Source organism: Sorex fumeus, unplaced genomic scaffold (assembly GCF_029834395.1).
Source record: "Sorex fumeus unplaced genomic scaffold, SorFum_2.1 ptg000003l, whole genome shotgun sequence".
Classification (NCBI taxonomy): Eukaryota; Metazoa; Chordata; class Mammalia; order Eulipotyphla; family Soricidae; genus Sorex; species Sorex fumeus.
In genome coordinates this window covers 61458170-61466964 of record NW_026606060.1, presented here as the reverse complement: position 1 = coordinate 61466964, position 8795 = coordinate 61458170, and positions in this window count along the sequence as shown.

Here is an 8795-nt window from a genome sequence, read left to right as displayed (position 1 = left end):
CGCTCGGCAGGAGGGAGCCCGGCCGGGGATGCGACCTGTGTCTTCTAGGGAAGGACGGTGTCGCCGCCTTCGCCCGCTGCCGTTTCAGTGACGTCAGCGGCTGGAGGCGCGCGGGGGCCCCCGACCTGGCCGCCTCCAGCTCTGAGGGTCTCAGGGAGCCAAGCGCGTCATTGCACCTTGCTGGAAAGGTGCGTTTTTGGGGGGTGGGGGAGTGGGGGGTGGTCTGTCCTTCCAGGGGCAGCTCGTGCTACCCGCCTGTTTATGGGACGGAATATGCACCTTAGAACATATGGTGGCTCTCTACCAGATATATATATATATATATATATATATATATTTATATATATTTTTTTAAGGTTACATTCACTCTTGGGGTGAAGGGAGGAAGGGGGAAAAAAGTATGTTCACTCCTAACTTGCTCTGGGATTTTGTCCATTTTCAAAACTTGAATGACTGTCTTCTCTGATTTGGGTTAAAAATCACTTGGCAGTCAATCATCACCAATGAACCTTGGCCCCACTTTGATTGATTTCTGTTCTGATCATTCCATTGGCCATTCCTTTGCGTTTTATTTGGACCAAGCGATAAGAATTAAATTTGCTCTATGCCTGCCAAGGGCTGGGGGGAACTGGTGGAAGGTGGTTGACACGGATGGTGGGATTGGTGTTGGGACCTTGGATGCCAGAAACAGTTATTATGAACAACGTTGTCAGTCCCAGGGTCTTAAAACGAAGAAAAAGAAAATTCACCTTAGATGTTGTGACTTTTTAGTGCCATGTAAGAGTGCAGAGTTTGGGGCCAGAGAGATAATACAGCAGGGAGGGCACTTACCTAGCAGCTGCCAACCCAGGCTCCGTCCCAACATCCCATATGGTCCCCCGAGCACCACCAGGAGTAATTCCTGAGCACAGGACCAGGGATTTACCCCTGAGCACTGCCGGGTGTGGCCCAAAAGTCTAAATAAATTTAAAGTGCCGATATGTCTCTGCCTGGGCCCCCATGTCACTCCCATGATACACGGCCAGGCCATGCTCTCCTGTGGGTGACACTTGAGAAACTCTAGCCGAGGTCCCCACAGCCCGTATCCAAGAGACCATGCTTCTGGCTCGGATCCAGGTCACTCAGCTCTGCTGCCAGGGCGATGGCCCGGTATTTGATCTCTCTCTCTCTCTCTCTCTGCCTCACTTTCCCCATCTGTAAAATGGAAGTGAACTCATTGCTGTTCTGTGGAGTTGTCCCGAGAACTCCACAGATAGGAGAATTAACTTAGAACTGTGCCTGCCACGTCGTATACGGTTTATAAGTGTTAGTTGACTCTTTTATTAATAATTTATTCACATATCCAATTTTGCAATTCCACATAATAAAAAATGCAGCACTGTAGCACTGTCCTCCGTTGTTCATCGATTTGCTCGAGCAGGCCCAGTAACGTCTCCATTGTGAGACTTGTTGTTACTGTGTTTGGCAAATCGAATCCGTCACAGGTAGCTTGCCAAGCTCTGCCGTGCAGGCGAGATACTCTCGGTAGCTTGCTGGGCTCTCCGAGAGGGGCGGAGGAATCGAACCCGGCTCAGCCGGGCTGGCTGTGCGCAAGGCAAACACCCTACCATTGTGCTATCGCTCCAGCCCATAATAAAGAATAAAGTCAATGATCCGATGCGTTTGTTTTGCCCTCCATCCTTGACAGTTCTCTCTGCCACTGCTCAGGCAGTAAGAGCAGGAAGCAGGCGGTGTAGCCGGGTGGATTGCTCAGCGCTCAGGGTTGCATAAGCTGAGACCTAAATTCAAACCTTGGCACCACATGCTCCCCCCAGCACTGCTGGATGTGGCCCAGTGATCCCCAAAACTGTAGGGCCTGAGAAACCCCATCTCCGCCTGTCCTCCCCTGGAAACACCCCTCCGGACTGGTGAGGGATCGCTGGGAGAAACCCTCAGGGCAGCTGAGCACTGCTGGGAGCACACACACACCCCTCCTGTTTTTTAAATAAGAAGGAAACATGTTATATCTGTATAGGTCATCAGGAACAAGGCCACACATGGTAGAGACATGCCTGATAGCAGATGGGCCGATTGCAACACCCTCTTGAGATGAGGAAACAAAGGGGAGAAGTGGCTTTATTTTTGAGTTTGTTCTTTATCTTGTTGGTTTTGGGGGTTGCACACAGTGGTGCCGGGGACTGCTGAAGCTGCCTTTGGGTCAGGGGTTGCTCCCAGCAGCGTCCAAGAGGCCCTGCAGTGCCAGGGATCCAACCCAGGCCTCCCGTGGGACCTGGGGGCTGTGTCTGGCACCTAGGATACATTTTATAGGTGCTAATTAACTCTTTCATTAATAATTTATTCTCGTATTTAATTTCGTCATATCACTTAATAAGTCATAAAGTTAATTCCAAGCAGTCACAAAGGCATTGGGGTCCTGTCCGTTCACACAGATGTAACCTGCCGGTCCTCTCAAGTGACCTGGTGGCAGGTGAGTGTCTTCGATGCCCTGAACACTGCTGAGGTCACTGGGGCTTCTTAGCTTGAACTTGGCTCACTGCCCAATGCCCACTCAGAAGTACAATGGGTTGGGGGGAGGTTACTGTGGGCAGCTGACCTGGCTGGTGCCAGGCTTGCTCACGATCACGATCACCACCATCCTATTGTTCGTCGATTGCCTCGAGCAGGCCCCAGTAATGTCTCCTTCGTCCTAGCCCTGAGATTTTAAAAAGTGCCATATTCAAGGCTCTTTCAGGGTTAGAAGAATGACACCCATCATTGTTACTGGTATTTGGCATATTGGGTACGCCACGGGGAGTTTGCCAGGCTCTGCCGTGTGGGCAGGTTACATTCGGTGGCCTGCCAGGTAGTCCAAAGTAAGAATGAGATAATAAGATCCGAGGAGGCTTGGAGATCTCAGCCCCGGGACCCGCATGCCTTTGTTCCTCTGCCAGTACCTTCATGTGTGTGGTGCCAGGCTTGCTCAGAGGGGAAGAAACTTCCTTTCTGAAGAGCCCCGTTGCCCCCAACACAATGATCTGCAGTGAGGTCCCTTCCCTCCCTCCCCGTGCCCAACAGCGGGCAGAAGGAACCCATACTTCCTGCTTCTTACAGCCTTGACCATATTCCAGACACCGACCAAAATCTCTGAGCATCTCTGTGTGCCCGCAGTCACATCTGGCCGGCCAGCATTCGCTGGACCCCGCGGCCTCTTCCCCTGAGCCATTCCCTGCCCTCAGCTCTCCTGCTTCCTCCTACTACACTTGCTTTCCTGGGCCTCTGTCCCTGTGGCTACGTTTGCTGCTTCCCCCAACCCCCCACACCTCCCAGCACCAGGCCTTGAACACAGGGGCCTCATATAGGCAAGAAGACAAACTCTCTGTCTCTGAACCACATCCCCAACACCCCCCAAAAAACAGGTCTCTCTTCCCTACATGGTAGACACCCCCTGTGGAATGCCACTCTGCTGGGGTCTCTCCTCCGTCAAACATAGATGGAATTGCAGAGAATCACAGTAAGTGACATCAATCAGAAGGGGAAGTGCCACCTGATCTCATTCACATGTGGCCTATAAAGAAAGCAGGGGACAGAGGAACCAAAACAAATCCCCTAGACTCTGCAGCACCGAGATCCTGGGGGGTGGGAAGTTGGCATCATATTGGGGAAGGGACCCCGGTGGACTGTTGGGAGTAACATACACCTGATGAGATGTGAAACTGTCATTCAACACACCATCTTGGGGCTGGAGCGATAGCACAGCAGGTAGGGCATTTGCCTTGCATGCGGCCAACCCGGGTTCGATTCTCAGCATCCCATATGATCCCCCAAGCACCGCCAGGAGTAATTCCTGAGTGCAGAGCCAGGAGTAACCCCTGTGCATCGCCGGGTGTGACCCAAAAAGCAAAAACAAAACAACACAACACACCATCTTGTAAGCATTGCTACCTCACTTTTTAAAAACTCACTCCTCGGTTTGCTCCATGGCTTGGAAGCGGCCCCACATGCTGGGGGAAAAGGCAGCTCAGATAGAGAAGGGAACACCAAGTAAATTGTGGTTAGAGGACCCCCTCGGGATGGGGGATGTGAGCTAAAAGTAGACTATAGATGGAACCCGATGGCCACTCAATACCTCTATCCAAACCACAACACCCAAAAGGAGAGAGAGAACAAAAGGGAATGCCCTGCCACAGAGGCAGGGGGAGGGGTGGTGGGTGGTGGGAGGGATACTGGGATCATGGGTGGTGGAGAATGGGCACTGGTGGAGGAAGTACTTGAGCATTGTATGACTGAAATGCAAGCACAGAAGTTTGTAAGTCTGTAACTGTACCTCACAGTGATTCGCTAATAAAAAAAATTTAAATTGGCTGGAGCGATAGCACAGCGGTAGGGTGTTTGCCTTGCACGCAGCCAACATGGCCGACCCGAGTTCGATTCCTCCGCCCCTCTCGGAGAGCCCGGCAAGCTACCGAGAGTATCTCGCCCGCACGGCAGGGCCTGGCAAGCTCCCCGTGACGTATTCGATATGCCAAACACAGTAACAACAAAGTCTCCAATGGAGATGTTACTGGGCCCACTTGAGCAAATCGATGAACAACGGGAGGACAGTGATACAGTGATACAGTGATACAAATAATAAATAGAAAAATAATTAAAAAAAAAAAACAAAGACTGTCCTCCCATTGTTCATTGATTTGCTCGAGCGGGCCCAGTAATGTCTCCATTTTGAGACTTGTTGTTACTGTGTTTGGCATATCGAATACGTCACGGGGAGCTTGCCAGGCTTTGCCATGTGGGCGAGATACTCTCAGCAGCTTGCCGGGCTCTCCGAGAGGGGCGGAGGAATCGAACTCAGGTCGGCCTTGTTGACTGCGTGCAAGGCAAATGCCCTACCACTGTGCTATCATGGAAAAATAATAATAATAAAAATAAAAAACTCCTTTGTCTCCTGCCAGCCAATCCTACTTCATGTTTTACTGCTGGTAAATTGGAAAGCAAGGTTTCCAGATGTGGTTTAAGTGGCAGAGCACATACCTCGCACATACAGGAGGCCCTGGGGTGGATTCTTGGCACCCCAATCCTGGGTGTGATCCCCATCCAATCAAAAAAAAAAACGAGGACCAGAGAGCGAGCACAGGGGTTACAGCACAGGCCCCGCACACCGCTGACCCTGATTCAATCCCTGGCACTGCACGTGGTCCCCAAGCACCACCCCCCTGAGCACAAAGCCTAAAACCGAAAGAAAAGTAAAACAAAACAAACAGAAAACTTAGAATGTCAGAGCTGCTGGGGGCACAGTGACAGCCGGGAAGGCCATTGTGGTGTCCTTTGATCTGTCAGGTTGTTAGAAAAATGCCAGCATGATTCTATTCTTCAAGGCCAAACGCAGTGTCGCCAGCAAACAGAACTTTCTATGTTCACTAATGTGTCATTCAGGGCCAGGTTAATGCCAGAACCAGCAACCTTGAACTTTCTGTGGCTCTGGAGCATGAGTGCATTCACTGTTGCTCACGGCCCGGTCTAGGAGAGAGCAGAAGCAGAGAGCCAGGCTCCTCCCAGGCATCAGGGCCCAGCCTCCTTCTAGCTGGTGCATCTCTGCCCCTGGGGTCCCCCTCCCCTGCCCCTCATCCTCTTCCAGGTACCTGGAGTCTGTGATATGAGGAAGTCTGGAAGTTTATGGGAGAGTTGATCTCTGTACAATGGGTGGAGGTGGTATTGTAACTTCTGCCCACATTTCTTGGGTCAGTGCCTAGACTCAGCTTAGGAGTGCCCAAAGGGGAAAAAAAGAGAGAGAGAGATCTGGAAGCACCAGGTTCTGCTACGTGAGTCACAACCATGTCTTGGTAGGATGGAAAAGGGCATTCTCTGTGATGGGGAGGGGTTCAGGAATTGCTTGACTCAGGACCAACCCTTCTCTAAGCTTGGTTCCTGCTGTCCTGTGCATGATCTGATTCTGGGCCTCCTGCTGTGTATAATGCACAAAGCCCAAAACTGAAAGAAAAGGAAAAAAAAACAAACAGAAAACTTAGTATGTCAGAGCCGTTGGGGGTGCAGTGGCAGCTGGGAAGGCCGCCATGGCATCCTTTGATCTATCAGGTTGGTTAAAAAAAAAAACACAGCTATATTCAGCTATATTCTGTATATTCTGTCTATTCTTTGGGGCCAAACACAGCGTCACAAGCAAACAGAACTTTCTATGTTCACGAACGGGGCCAGGAGACTGCCAGAACCAGTATGACCCCAGGTTACTACACCACAGCAATGTTGAAGGGAAAGAGAAAATATAAAATCTGTTTTTTAAAAGTTATCTTAAGCCAGTTCCGCATGAGAACGGCATAGAGATACTGAAGGGTGCTCCTTCATCCTCTGCAGGGCCCAGGCCAGTCTGAACTCGCTGCAGGCCTGTCTCTGGCTCATCCTCTGCCCCATGTACCCCTGGTATCCAATCAGGAAGCTAGGATAACAGAGAAAAAAAAAAAAGAAAATACTGGAGCAATCAGTACTGAGCACAGTAGGATTGTGAAAAGCAGATGAAGTGATCAGCAAAGAGCCAACAGTGGATCAAATGCGAATGTCCGAGCTGCAAGGCTGGGGCTACACACGGGGGTCAGGCTGGTCTCCATGCCCTGCCCCCTCCAGCCTGGAGAAAGTGTCCTGGGCCTCACCCAGCTCAGAGTCACACAGACTTCTAGTCTGTTGAACTTTCTAGGAGCTCAGGTCTCACATGTTTTCTGGGCCTTGAAAGTTGAGTGAGGTTGTGGCTGGAAAAGAAGTCTAAGAACAGTCGTAGAATTAAACGACAGACCCGCCCATGACAGCCTCGCTGTCCTTCTTCACAGTTCCTATCATGACTGGCCCATGTGTGCACCGTGTTCTGTGAAGGGAGTGGACACCGATAGCGGGCTCCAGGCCTTATCACCTGCAGGAGACACTGTCTGGGACCAGCCTGATCCCAAACTCAGTCTTTCCCCGGCAACAAACCAGCCACAGAAGCCCAGCATGTGATGCTGTGGGAGAGTCTCATCCCCAACACGGCCCAGGCTGGTCCCCTATGGTGGCCCCAGGTACCCCCACAAAGCACCTCTGATTGCTCTCCAGTGTACCCGGGCCAAGTTTATGACCCCAGGTCACCACCACCATGGCAGTGTCAAAGGGACACGGTCCTCCCGTTGTTCATTGATTTGCTCGAGCAGGTCCAGTAACGTCTCCATCCACACCACATTTGATAGGGTATGAAGTAGAATGCAACCTACTTCAATCAATCAATCTATCTATCTATCTATCTATCTATCTATCTATCTATCTACATTAGCACACAAGGGTCAACCTGTAACCACATGTTAGTAATCTCTTAACATCTCCATCTTGAGACTTGTTACTGCGTTTGGCATATTGACTACGTCACAGGTAACTTGCCAGGCTTTGCCACGCGGGTGAGATACTCTCGGTAGCTTGCCGAGCTCTCCGAGAGGGTTGGAGGAACCAAACCCGACTCTGCTGGGCTGGCTGCGTGCAAGGCAAATGCCCTTCCGCTGTGCTATTGCTTCAGCCCTCGCTGTGCTATCGCTCCAGCCCTGTCAAAGGGACCGAGAAAATATAAAATCCTTTTTTTTTTCTCTTTTTGGGCCACACCCAGAGATGCTCAGGGGTTACTCCTGGCTCTGCACTCAGGAATTACTCCTGGCTGTGCTTGGGGGACCATATGGGATGCCGAGGATCGAACTTGTGTAGGCCGTGTGCAAGGCCTTACCTTACCTGCTGTACTATCGCTACAGCTCCCTAAAATCCATTTTTTAAAAAGCTATCTTAAAAAATGGTCAAACTGTGAAATCTCCAACCTCTCACAGAGTTAGGAATAGATGCCTGCCTCCCTGTGCTTCCAGGAGCCTGCAGTCACACCCATGAACTGCCTCTGGCGCCATATAAGCTCACTAATGGCCACGATCCAGAGACTCACAAATAAAAATCAGAAGAGAGAAACATGCCGCAGAGATAACCCCAGACCCCAGAGTCACCATTCAGTTAAAAGTTTAACTCCAGATGTATCACCGTATTTAAAATTTTAGAATTTCTGGAGCACGTGGCTGCAAATTTCTTACTCTACCCCACTGATGTACCAAGAATAAATAGCACACCACATTTGATGGGGTATGAAGGCAACCTATTTCAATCAATCTATATATATGTATAGATAGATAGATAGATAGATGATAGATAGATAGATAGATAGATAGATAGATAAAAGTAAAGTAAAGTAAAGGCCCTCCCGTTGATCATCGATTTGCTCGAGCGGGCCCAGTAACGTCTCCATTGGAGACTTTGTTGTTACTGTGTCTGGCATATCGAATACGTCACGGGGAGCTTGCCAGGCTCTGCTGTGCAGGCGAGATACTCTCGGTAGCTTGCTGGGCTCTCCGAGAGGGGCGGAGGAATCGAACTCGGGTCAGACATGTTGGCTGTGTGCAAGGCAAACGCCCTACCGCTGTGCTATCGCGACGATCAGAATGGGAAGGAATGGGAGTGAAGGTAGATGGTTGGCAACTACATCACCTCCGCTTTGCTGATGACATCATTCTAATAACACCAAACATCAGCCAAATGGCACAAATGCTGACCGACTTCAACCGTGAGTGTGGAAAGGTCGGATTACAGCTGAATCTCACAAAGACAATATTCATGAGAAAGAGTCTTGTTTCTGACGTTCCATTCACTCTCAATGGAATGACCATCTCTGAATGCAACAGTATGTGTACCTAAGTCGAAAAGTCAACATAACGAATGACCTGCCACCTGAGTTGCGCAGAAGGAAGAGAACGGCTTGA